Source organism: Suricata suricatta, chromosome 9 (genome assembly GCF_006229205.1).
Source record: "Suricata suricatta isolate VVHF042 chromosome 9, meerkat_22Aug2017_6uvM2_HiC, whole genome shotgun sequence".
Lineage (NCBI taxonomy): Eukaryota > Metazoa > Chordata > Mammalia > Carnivora > Herpestidae > Suricata > Suricata suricatta.
Window position 1 is genome coordinate 68,726,681 of NC_043708.1, and position 13,231 is coordinate 68,739,911.

The 13,231-nt window shown below is 44.2% G+C and overlaps 1 protein-coding gene and 1 long non-coding RNA gene across 2 annotated transcripts in view; both read left to right on the forward strand.

The window, feature by feature from the left end:
- The window catches only part of STXBP6 (syntaxin binding protein 6), a 246,061-nt gene that overhangs the window by 163,742 nt on the left and 69,088 nt on the right, over positions 1-13,231 (forward strand). The window lies entirely within an intron of this gene.
- On the forward strand, positions 8,929-9,445 carry LOC115301899. Its single transcript, XR_003913346.1, has 2 exons — positions 8,929-9,129; positions 9,220-9,445. It is a non-coding gene; the product is annotated as an uncharacterized LOC115301899 (long non-coding RNA).

The following is a 13,231-nucleotide window of genomic DNA, read 5'->3' on the forward strand; positions in this document are numbered from 1 at the left end:
ATAAGTATGAGATAGATCCATATAATTTCATTATTTCCTTTTCTAATGAGCATCCATGTCATTAAATATGTTACAGAATTATAATTGTTATATAATGTTCAATTAAACCAAGATATGTCACAGTCTTTAACCCATCCCTTCTTGTTGGAAATTGAAGTTATTAGCCATATTTCATCATTATAACAATGCCATGACTTAGCCAAGTAATTAAAACTTCGTCCACATTCACTCTTATTTCCCCATGAGCAGTTTCTGGGACTGGCATTACTGGCCCAAAGAAGATGCAGGTTTCAAAAATGTTGCTAGCTTTTCAGTACATAAATCTGCATTACATATCCAGTGGCATTGACTCTGTACGAGGGAGCAGGTGGCCAGCTGAACTTACAGGGGCGAGGTGCTGGGCAGAAACTCGTTAAGCAGGAAACTGCAGGTCTGGCATAAGGGTTCTATTTATTTATTTAGCTATTCATTTTCTAAGCTTTATAGGGAACAACCGCGAGTGAGGTAGGGAACTGGAAGAGGATGACTGAATAAAGTCCGCTGAGGCATTGGATGAGCCGAAGAGCTTCAGGCCAGTGCAGGTGTGGCAAGAAGTAGACCTTTAGAAGACGGATGGGGTGGGTCTACAATGGTGGGTGCTCATCTTCTGTTGGACCCAAGGAGGAGACAAAGGCATCTCAAAGTTCCTGAAGTCGAGCCGGGTCTAATAGGTATGGGAAGCCCCTTTGCTTTATGACCAGTCACCCAGAAGAGGGAAGGAGGGTAGGCACTGATGGTCAGAGGCCCCCGTAGGTAGAAACCTACCTGGAGGTAAGTTAAGGTGCGTCAGACGGTGAGGAGTGTGGAGAGGACCCCGCCATAGTATGGAGAGGAGATAACTGACCTACCGGGTGGACCGTTCCATCCATAGGCCAATAGCAACCAATTTGGGGCAAAGTGGACTGAACCTTTCCTGTTAACGGAGATACTGATATATCTGCATTGTGTGTCATCCCTCCAGCTGACCCCTGGCCCCGTCAGACACGGTTCTTCCTTTTTTCCCTGCTTCTCTGGCAGCTGCAGTCCAGGGCGGTGACTAGACTACCTGCTCCTTTTTTTTTTTTAAATGTTTGTTTATTTTTGAGAGAGAGAGTGGGGACGGGGGAGGGGCAGAGAGAAAGGGAGATACAGAATCCGAAGCTGGCTCCAGGCTCAGCACAGAGCTCCATGTAGGGCTTGAACTCAGAACCCATGAGATTATGATCTGAGCCAAAGTCAGACACAACTGACTGAGCCACCCAGGTGCCCCCAGACTGTACCTACTCCTAACACTGCCACCATCCTGCCTGAATGTACCAGCCCAGTTTATTAGCTTTTAAAAATGTTATCCGTGTCAGTACTGGAAACAGCCCCCAAGAAATCCTCTGGTCTCCCCCTGCCTTCAGGAAGCAACCTTAGGTAAACTGGCTTGTAACCTACATGCCCTCATGTCATGAGTAGCTGTAAGTAGACAGCAACAGTAAGTTGTCTTTCTGTATTCACATGTGCTCAATTCGTGAATGCCATCTCTGTTGTTTGACTTGTCATTCTGAACCTTTTTTTCTTATTTCAAGCATTTTCCCATCTATAAAGTTGAGCTGCCTTTTCACGATATTTTGAATGGAGGCTCAAATATTGACTTGGGTCCTTTGCTGAAGCCTGCTCCCTCAACAGGGATGTGCTTTCCTGCCATAATCTGGGGAGTGTTTCAATGTAAACTACATCTGCTGGCTGGAGCTGTGGCCAGCCACCACAGCCTGCAGAAAATGAGGTTCCAGAAGGCACAGATCTCCAAGGAAGGTGTAGAGACTGCTGCCTCTGAGTTTTACACTTGAATTAACAACCCACAAACCTGAATATAGCTGAGCCTTCCCCACAGAAGGCCCACTCTACTATTCTGTTGAGATTTGCAGAAAAATTCAGAAGATCAAATCTCTGGGCTCCTCTCTGGTGGTACCCCTACCTGCCAAGGGTGGAGAGATGCGAGTAGGTGGTAGGGGAGGGGAACATAGGAGACCAACGATCTCAAAACAATAGAACTGTAGTTTTGTTGATTATTTCCCTCACTGTGCAGAACCTTTTTACCATGAGGAAATCCTGGTAGTCAAATTTTTGCTTGTGTTTCCCTTGCCTCCAGCAACATGTCTGATAAAAAGTTGCTCCGGCCAAGGTCAAAGAGGTTGCTGCCTGTGTTCTCCTCTAGGATTCTGATGGTTTCCTGTCTCACATTAGGTTTTTCATCCATTTTGAATTTATTTTTGTGTCTATGGCCATACCACCCTGAACGTGCCCCATCTCATCTGAATTTACTTTTGTGGCTGGTGTGAGAAAGTGTTCCAGTTTCATTCTTCTGCATGTCACTGTCCAGTTTTCCCAACGTCATTTGTTGAAAAGACTGTCTTTCTTCCACTGGATATTCTTGCCTGCTTTGTCAAAGATTAGTTGATCATATATCTGTGGGTCTATTTCTGGATTTTCTATTCAGTTCCACTGATCTATGTGTCTCTTTCTGTGCTGGTACCATACTGTCTTAATGACTATAGCTTTGTAATATAGCTTGAAAAACAGAACTGTGATGCTTCCAGCTTCACTTTTCTTTTCCAGAATTCCTTTGGCTTTTTTTTTGTGTGTGGTGCCATACAAATATTAGGAGTGTTTGTTTTAGCTCTGTGAAAATTGCTGGTGGTATTTTGATAGGGATTGTATTAAATATGTAGGTTGCTTTGGGTAATATAGACACTTTAATAATGTTTGTTCTTCTAGTCCATGAGCATGGAATGTTTTTCCATTTCTTTGTGTCCTCTTCAATTTCTTTCGTAAGTATTCTACAGTTTTCAGAGTACAATCTTTTACCTCTTTGGTTAGGTTTATTCCTGGGTATCTTCTGGTTTTTGGTGCATTTGTAAGTGGGATCAATTCCTTGATTTTTTTTAGCTGCTTCATTATTGGTATATAAAAATGCAACAGATATGAATGTATAAAGATGTCACACATACACACATATATATATTATATATATTACTCAGCCATCAAAAATTAAATCTTGTCATTTGCAATGACATGGATGGAGCTACCATGTATTATGCTAAGGGAAATAAGTCAGAGAATGACAATAGCATATGATTTCATGCATGTGGAATTTAAAAAACAAAACAGATGAACATATGGGAAGATGAAAAAAAAATAGAGAGGGAAGCAAACTATAAGAGACTCCTAAGGATAGAGAACAAACTGAAGGTTAATGAGGGGGGGGGAATGCATTCAGTGGGTGCCGTGTATTAAGGAGGGCACTTGTAATGAGCCCTAGGTGTTATATATGTGAGTGATCAATCATTGAATTCTACTCCTAAAACGAGTATTACACTGTATGTTAATGATCTAAAATTTAAATTAAAATTTGAGGTGGAAAAAAAAACAAACAAACAATAGAACAGTATCCAAACAGTATCCTTGGTTTTAGGATTCTCAAAGCAATGAGGAAACACTTTTTCAGTGGATGAATGTGGAAAAGCTTATGAAATGTGACTCATCTAACCTTTCAAAAACTAGAATGCCCTCAATGCAGAGTCCCATTCTCTGCCCTCTAGCTGTCCCTTTCCCCCTTCTTTTCTTTTTAGGACTGGGATACACAGACTCGGGTTCATTATAATTGTTGGTTCATGACATGTTGTCATCATTGATTCATACACGATCCAGTTCTATGTCTTTGGTCATTTTCAGTAACTTCCTTCTGTTAATGGGAACTGGGCTGCTTCCAGATTTAGCTCTTGTGTCCGCCTTCATCTCTCATTTGCACATACAGCGCCCAAAGCCCCCAATACCAGAGGACAGGGGTTTAGTGTGTCACACACCTAGACTCCAGGTCCCAGTACTAGAGACACAACCCTCTTTCTTCCTGCATATTTTCCTGCTACGACCTTCAGAAGTTCTGCTGTTCTTAGAGGTGCTCGGTCTCTGTGTGCACTGAGTGCAAAGCCTTCCATGGGACAAAGTGCAGTCTCACCTACGGCAGAGTCAGTGTGTGGAAGGGAACTAAGCATGATTGTACCCTTGAGAGGTCGAGACCCAGTTTTACACTCTTTGGGGAATTTTCAAAATCTTTGATCGCGATTCTAGCCCCTGCATTTTTTTTCAATGTCAGAAGCAAATTCCTAATTGAGCTCTAGCTCAGGAGCCTTTCCGCCAGCTTCCCTGGGGAGTACTCTGAATAATATAATGGCTTAGTACATGTGGGTTTTGTTTTGTGTTGTGTTGTGTTGTGTTGTTTTAAGGTTTTTCCCAGTGCCCTTTAGTACAAGACATGGAACATGATGAGAAGACATGGAACATGTCTTTGGAACATGATGAGAAGACAAATGTCTGCAGCCAGACCCTTCTCAGAGTGCATGGCTGTCAAGCCTAGTGGTAGAAAGAGTCACCTTATACGGGCTGCAGAGAGACAGAGTGTAGCCAACAGGATAAAAAGGAGGAAGAAACAAGTCCCACAGGTGTTGTTGATCCCAGGTCAGGAGCATGCAGGGAGCAGGGCACCCAGGCACCCCCAGCGGGGAGCGTGCTGCCTCCGTGGCCCGTCAGGAGACTGCTGTGCAATTGCTTGGGCATCATTAGCTCTGCCGGGCCTTATATTGTTCACAGGGGCAGCTCCTGCCAACCAAGACCCTGTTTCTGTTTTGTAAAAAGAGTGCCTGGAGCTCAGGAAAAGAAAGGCTCTGTGGAGAGGCAAGAAACATTAAAAAGAAGGGAAGAAAATGGATTCTGTCAAGTTGTTTGTACAGTTCCTCTCCTTTCTTCCTCATCTCTTCTTAAAATAATTGCTTTAGGACCTTAATAGAATTGCCATCAAACCAACCCTGAGAGACGGTTACCTTGGATGAAGGCGAGTAAGTAAAAGTGTACTGAATGAGCCCATGGCGTGGGAACGAAAAGAAATATCGATCCAGAGCTGGGAGCCAGCCGGGAACAGGAAGAGGGCGAGAGATTCTGTTGTCATTGATCAGTAATATCTTGATGCTAAGTATTTATTCCAGTGTCAAAATGGATTATAGGAAAAGCACTAGAATGCAGAGCTCTTCACTCTTACTCTATCCTCCGTCCCCTCCTATTCCAAGAAGGAAAACTTCTATTCATGGCACTGTACAGAAGAGAACAACGGCCATGACAAAGTCTTACGTAGTACTTTCTGTGTAATATTTAATTACTAATTATTTCGTAGGAACAATGAACTGAATTATGGAAAGTTCCCTCCTTTTTTTTTTTCCAAAGGAAACTATTTTCTGCCACTATTTTTAGTGGCATGGCTCCTGTGGCATAAATTTACTTGGCCATTAGTTTTTTATTGTTAGTCTTTTTTTTTTTTTCTGAGTCCATGTACTTTGACCCTTTGGTAGACTCTCTGTAGTCTTTCTCATGTTTACTGGGTGAAACACTGAGGCCTTTGGTGGTTCTGACCAAACTGGACGTTAAGAGAACTCTAGGAACAAGGCACTTCTGTCATTCTTCTTTCTTGTTGGCAGTTTCCTTTCAGTAAAATGGCATAGACATGGTCATTCCCTTACCGTTTTGTATCGATCACGTAAATCTACTCAAGCAGGGATCAAACCACCTCTTGAGGAGAGAACAAATACCGAATTCGATTTAGACAAGAGGGCAGGGGAGGGGAAGGAATGGGGTGGAAGGTGACAGGTGGGAGTAAGAGATCACAACATATTACTTTTGAGTCATGTGAGTGTTATTACCTATTTAAGTCAAAAGTAAAATGGAATTTAAAAAAGAATAAGGAGGCAGCAGGCACTGGCAGCCATTATGAATGACTTGAGGTCTTTGGTTATAGACCATCATAAAAAAGGCCATTCCATTCCATTGACAGACATCCAGCTGACTATCGAGATGCCCCCTGTGAAGGCCAGGTTCTAATATGTTCTTTACTGTTTAACCATGTCGTGTTCGTATTGGTCAGACTTCTTGGTATTCCCTATAGGCTTAAGCAATACTGATTACCTATTATGCCACATATATACCTACTGAATTTAATCAAACACTTTTAAAAAAAATTTTTTTAGTTTACTTATCTATTTTTTAGAGAGCAAGAGAGCTGAGTGAGGGAAGGGCAGAGACAGAGAGAAAAAGAGAGAATACCAAGCAGGCTCCACACTGTTAATGCTGAGCCTGATGCTGGGCTTGAACTCATGAACTGTGAGATCATGACCTAAGCTGAAACCAAGAGTCTGGTGCTTAACCGACTGAGCCTCCTAGGTGCCCCTCAAACACTTTTAAGGTGGAGTTTTGTGAGAGTGGAAGCCAAGTTCAAAAAGTAAAATATTTTTATAATCCCTGACATATAAGAAAATTAAAGAAAACCAACCAAGCTCAACATTTTTCCATTCAAAACACTACTTAGCTATGTGTTAAATTATAGTGCCACAATTCATTCACTTTCCATTTGCATCTGGTTCATCATTGCTGTAATTTTTAATGTTCTTAAACATTACCTGTTGAAGTTGTTAGAAATCTAGTAAGTGCCTTCACATACCCAATTAAATGCCCAATTACCAATTTTAGGCTCTTGACTTACATTTTAAAATGAGATGAACCTAGCCCTGCAGCTGAATTGTTAATGGCTGGCAGATCTCAAGGGAAGTAAGATTTTAAGTGTTCTCACTTAGAAACCATGTTCCCATGGTTTAAACAGAAGCACCAGCACGTCCTTAACTGCTTCTACATCAAACCCTGTGTGCTGTCCCGAACCAGGATAAGTTATGACTGTGGGTGTCCTTTTAAGAAGAGGAAGAAAATTGAGGGCAAAGTGGAGTCACTGAAGCCTGGGCAGGGGCACTGGAATAATTTCCTTTTTAAGAAAATAATAGTGCCTTGCATTAAGGCCAGGAAACAAGACCAGGAAGCTGGGAGTTATGCTTTTGAATATAAATATGTATTTAGCAAAATTACTTCCTAAACATTGAGTTTCAGCATAGAGGAGTGTCCAGGATTTTTGGCCAGGAAATGGGTTGTCTTAAGATTCATCCCAGGTCAAGGCAATCTAAAAGAAATCAACCACTCTCTGGGTGGTCTTATTTCTCTGCTCGTAAACTGTCCTTTCAGTTATGGAAGCCGGAAGATGATTTGAGGCATAAATGAGATCTGCTTCTCACTTTGATCCTTATGAGCCCTAGCCATCCTTCAGCTACAGCTGACATGGCACTTTTCTTTCATAAACAAGCTGTCCTGCATCTACCGAACCCCATCCCCACTACTCTCTTCCCTACTCCATTTAGTGTGTGTTCTTTGCCTTCTCCAGACACCTAATTATACGCGTGTTGCTGGTAAGAAATCCACATCATGGTATTTATCATATCCAACCGTGTATTTTAGCACCAGTGGCCTTATCATTTCTGTACTAAAATGCAAACTTCCTAAGAAGTAAGGCTGTACTTGACTCACCTTCTCCTTATTTCCACCCTCAACACACCTCTCTACCCTCCATCCTCACCCCGGTGCATCACTTCTCCCTCATCGTGCACACATAATAAATATTTGTTGCGTGAATGTTGTTTGTGCCTTCAGATCTTTCCAGAGGAATAGAATAGTCACACTACTTTATGATCCAAGTGTTGGCAGTTTAAATTCTTAAGCAAAACAAAATTTACATAAACGAATTGTATCCAGCTATGATTCCCTCTAGGGGAACTTAGCAGTTTTGAGCGTAACATTTTACCCTTCCCAAAAGAATAGTTTTCTCCTACCATGAAGCTCTCTTCCTGCCAGGAGACCTCCCCTTGCCACTCCTCACCCGAGCCATTCATCAGCCCTGCAGAGGGAAACAGAAGAGCTGACAGTCTCTTTGCTTAAGAATCTCAGAAGAGCAGTACGTTGGGGGCTCAGTTGGTTAAGCGTCTTTTTTTTTTTTTTATAATTATCTTTTGAGAGATGGACAGAGACAGAGCACAAGTAGGGGACGGGCAGAGAGAGAGAGGGAGACACAGAATCTGAAGCAGGTTCCAGCCTCCAAGCTGTCAGCACAGAGCCTGATGCAGGGCTCACAAACCATGAGATCACGACCCGAGCAGAAGCCGGACACTCAACCGACTGAGCCACCCAGGCGCCCCAAGCGTCTGACTCTTGATTTTTGCTCAGGTCATGATCTTAGGGTTCATGAGATTGAGTCCCATGTGGGGCTCTGCAGTGACAGCACAGAGCCTGCTTGGGATTCTCTCCTTCTTTCTCTGTCTCTCACCCGGTGCATACAGTAGGGCATGCTTGCTCCCTCCCTCTCTCCCTCTCTCCCTCTCTCTTTCTCCTTCTCTCTCTCTCTCCCCCTTCCTCAAAATAAATAAACTTTAAAAAGAAAGAATCTCAGAAGATTCTAGGACAATGACTGGGTAGAAGAAACTGAAGACAGTCTCTGTGTGTTTGACATTTTTAAATGAATTTATTTTTTTAATTAAAAAATTTTTTAATTAAAAAATATTTTAAAAAGGGGCGCCTAGGTGGCTCAGTCAGTTAAGCATCCAAGCATCTTGGTGTCAGCTCAGGACATGATCTTGCAGTTTGTGAGTTCAAGCCCTGCATCGGGCTTGGCACTGACAGTGTAGAGCCTGCTTGGGATCTCTCTCTCCCTCTCTCTGTCCCTCCCATGCTTTTTCTCTGTCTCTCTTGAAATAAATAAACTTTTAAAAAGTGAGAAGATATTTTACATTTTCTGCTCTTATTTGGAAAGATGGACCTTATATTTCTATCTGTATAATGGGTTTCTGTGTCTGTTATTAGAGACATCTAGATACCGCAGTGCACCACACACATTCATGTGACACTCGGAGCCATAGATTGTGCAGACTGGAAGGGGCTTGTGACGTCCCTGTCGTCTAGCTGCATCCTAGAAATGACGAAACAGACCCTGTCTGAGGCACCCGAGACAGGTGGGCAGCGTGGGCACAGGAGCCGGGGCTCCTGGACTCCCGGTCCAGGGCTCGGCGTCTCTCCTAGAGTCAGCGATTCACCGAGCTCCTGCGCGGCGCTGACAGACCCAGGCTCCTCCCCAGGCAGAGCCGCGCTCTTCCCAGAGATCACTTCGCCTACAGGCCACGCCCGGGGTCTGTAATGCTGTTTCGTTCCAAGGTGGAGCAAGGAAACACTCCAGGGTGATACCGTACCAGGAACATGGGCCTGTGCCCGAGAGCCATGTTCATGAGTGTGTCCTTCTGACAGGTGTTGGGAAGGAGCATTTCCTCCCTCTCAGGAAATGGCCGGGTGAGCTGTGGTTCTTCTAAAGGGAGCTTTCCAAGGCTGCAGCCGGGAGCACGTTAACGTGTGCTCACATAAATATCCTCCAACCTTGTTGTCTCAGCAAACAACTTTTTTCTCATATCTAAAAAATAGCCATTTAATGAGCTTTACTTTTTCAATTAACATGACCTTCCACCCATGAACCACAGCTTTCTGTTGGTTTACGTTTTGAGGAACAAAGCTTGTTGACATTAGAAAGTCACTTGGGTTCCGGCTGTGTTTCTGCAAAGCCTTCCAAGCACGGTGGCCAAGATGACATGGATGGGACAGAGCCTGTGACATAACGTGGTGTATACCTCCAGGTGGAACGGGAGCATGATCCTGTTTCGAACATGCCTTTCTTTTGAACCAGTAGTACGATAAGTTCCATTATAAAACAAATCTGATTGGAGACTATAAACACTGGACAACAGAATCTGAGTCACTAACCCTCTCATCCCCTCTGGCGTTGATACGAACCCCAGAGCCTGCCTCCCTCAGTTCAGGCCACTGGCTGACACACCTTCCTTGCACCCTCAAAAGGAAGAGGGAAAGAGCCAGTATTTTACCAAGGACAAAGCAGGGGGCGGAGGGAATTCTCTCTCCGTCTTACAAATTGCCATTACTTAAGATGAAAAATTCCTGTTTGCCGGGCACACTCTATGCTAATTTTAGTTTGTGACTCTACAAAGGCTTCCCTTATATCATTTATAAAGTAGCAGAATTGAAGGTAGAGGCAGGAAGAGGCCCCTCACTGTCAGAGCCGGATGCGGGGGGTCTGCGGATTGCCGGCCACGCTGTCTTAGGAACAGGGTCCTCAGGAGTCCGGGTAGATAGGACTGTGTCCTTCTGCGGATGTAGATACTGTCCTTATGAATTCTTCTCCCACTCCCTCATGTGTATGTCAGAGAAGAAGATGGAATTTCATCTACAGAATGAACCCTCTTGCACAAGAGGAGGGAGAAGGGAGAAAGTTCATGGTTGTGGTCCATCCCAAAGGAGGAAAACCAAACGTGGTTTGCAGAAGGCAGTGACCTTTCCTGTGCCTCCTTCTAGGGCTCACCGCAGTGGCTCAAGTCCAGACGTGGAAGTCACTGTTCTCACTTGTTCATTTCATCAGCATCTCGAACCAGTCACACCGTGGCCATTTCCACCAGGGCTGTCTCCCCTCTAGACGTGTGGCCTTTTCACCTTTCGTCCTTGTACTTGAGAGTGACTGTGCTCAGTATGTCGGCCTCCTCTCTGAGGGATCCTATTTCTTTTCTTTCTTAAAGTTTCCCTTTAGGACTTATCTCCTCTGAAAACTGTCCTGTGTCTTCTGGCTGTTTAACCCTCCATTCATACTGCATGATAATTACCGTTTCTTGCTTAATTTTTTTTCGTGTAAATCTTACCTGAAAAACCCTTGAGAAACAGGAACTATATTCTGTTTCGCCTAGAGTGCCAAAAAAGTAATTAATAAATAAGAGCCTCCTGTAATGTTATCAAGGAATACATTTTCATTTGAGGAAGCCTCCTGTGTTCTGAATTGAGAATATTTGATAATTCATCATAAGTTTAGCTGAAGCTTCCCTTTGCGCTTCTGATGGGGGGAAAAGGCTTCCCAGGCAAATGAAGAGAGTGCTAAGATAGGTACCAAAAAAGGGTTTAACCTGTTAAACTAAAAACAACAACAAAAGTCCCCTGCCATTTAGGACTAATCACTGGCTTGTAAACAGCATATTTCCTTTGTGTTCCTGAATTAGATTCAGTATGGCAGAGGGCTACAATGAGAGTTAAAGAGAAATACCCTAGATGTTTTAGGAAAGGGTGAGAAGTTGGGCTGGGCTGCCGAGGAAATTCTTGTGGCAGGAGAAGGATCTGGAGCTGGCCCGTGAAGGGCAAGCACAACTGAGATGTGCAGGAGGGGCGTCCCAGGCCGAGAAGCGTCGGGGAGCAGAGGCCCGCGGACAGGGAGGCTAGGCCAGGGGGCCCCGCACTTTGGGATGCGAGTCTCTGGGGGGGCCAGTCTGGGAAGTGTGGCGTAGAAAGTAAGACTGGAGAGGTGGGGACGAGCCAGGCATCCAGCGCCCAGGGACACTTAGGACCCACTGCATTGTAAATTACTTAAGGAATCAAACACTTCTTTTTCTTTTTTTTTTTAATAGTTTATTGTCGAATAACTCAGGCGGAGAAGGTCAAACACTTATTTTTCTAAAAATAAGTTTTATAATATAGATGTGAATGATCAGGGTTTCTGAGCTATCCATCCAGATAGCATCTTCTATGTTTGACAAGATGGTTGACCGCAGTGGGAAGGACTTGTACCCAGAGCCATTGGCACAGATTTCTGTCTAACTGTGAGGATCTGCAGACCATGGCCTCACGTCAAGAGCGCAGCCTTTGCGATCTGTCTGGGGTGGACACTGGCTTCTCCCTGTAGAACTCTCAGTGACATCATTGACCTCCTTAGGGGAGGAAACACATAGGAAAGAAGCATTAATTCTAGCCTTGTAATAACATCAGACACTAAAGTGGCCTCTGTGATGTGTGTTAGTCACTTCCTCAAAGTCTGCTTAGAATTGGCACAGTTCTGCCAGTGCTTATGGTTCTGTGATGGCTCGTGTGCGCTGTGCTGCACAAGTGTCTCGGAACTCTAAAACGTGCGTGCTCAGCGCCCGAATTATCAGTGACTGCAGGCACAATGCCATAGCTGCAGGAAGGTCTAGGGGTCTGTAGCTTTGTTGACAGACTAAAATTCGAGTTTGAAGAAGTGAATCTTTGAGGGAATCTTGGCATAGGTTAGTGTCTCTGTTTGTTTCATATCGCTAGTTCCTGGAGAGATTTCCTTCTTCACACAGGTGCCAGTGCCCCTTGGTGCCAATGTCTGCTGAAGGCTCAGCAAAGGCTAATTAAGGAACGGATCTGTTGGTCACGGGCATCTTGGCCTGCGGAATCAGGTGGAGAAAAATCGGTACAAATTTGTGCCTTGCCTCGGAAGTCTCCGATGAGGATGATCCGGAAAGTGATTTCAGCTAGTTATTAGTGGAACAAGGAAGAAGCCCCTGAAGCAATACCCATAGTACCTCACTCATTCCAGAGGGGCAGCATCTTATGAAGTTATAGCCTCCTAAGAGCAAGATGCTTCTTTTGAGCCCATGGTCCTTGGCACTGATAGTTGAGTGGACTAGAACTTTGGTTATGGGAAGATATCAGAGTCTCTGGGTTAGTGGTGTTAACATTTGGAAAATGTGACACAGTCCAGAAACCGTCTAGCAGTGAGCCCTGGCTGAAAAGCGGCCCACACACTGAAGATGAGAATTTTCATCATTTGCTTCTGCAGGTGGTTAATATTCAGCCGGTTGCCGTGTTGGGAGGGTTCTGGTGATTTTTGGACCCCTCACATCATCATCTGGCACATTGCCGATCCACACTTTGACGGAACAAGACCGACAGCACATACTCATCCTCTCCGTGGCAGTGCTGCAAACCACGGCAAACTGCCAATTACACCTACACTGTTTGATAGACTTCATGCAAGCTTTTCATTTTGTGTCTTTTTATTTCCAGTGCCATCCTCCCACATTCAACCACCCGTGTTCCGATATTCACAGCATTCATTCAACACGTATTCGGTATCGATGCTAACCACACACAAGGAATGCTGCTGGGTACTTCACTGCACTTCGTTTGGAAGTGGGGGCTGGAAAGGCATAGATGCAAAAGCCTTGCCCGTACAGTATAAAATTCTTCAGTGAGGGCAGGAAGTAGCTTCTCTCCCTCAAGGTGCTCAAAGGGGGCTTGTATACCTGCCATATGGCAACAGTGACAGGAAGAACAGAAGTGGATGAAATACTGGGGCAGCTTGTAGAAAAAATACAAGTTAAGAATGTCAGTTAAAATTTTTCTTTAGTCTCTTTGAGAATGTGGTCAGAGTGGTTCCATAAATAGTCATGGCAGGTAGTAAGGTGACCAT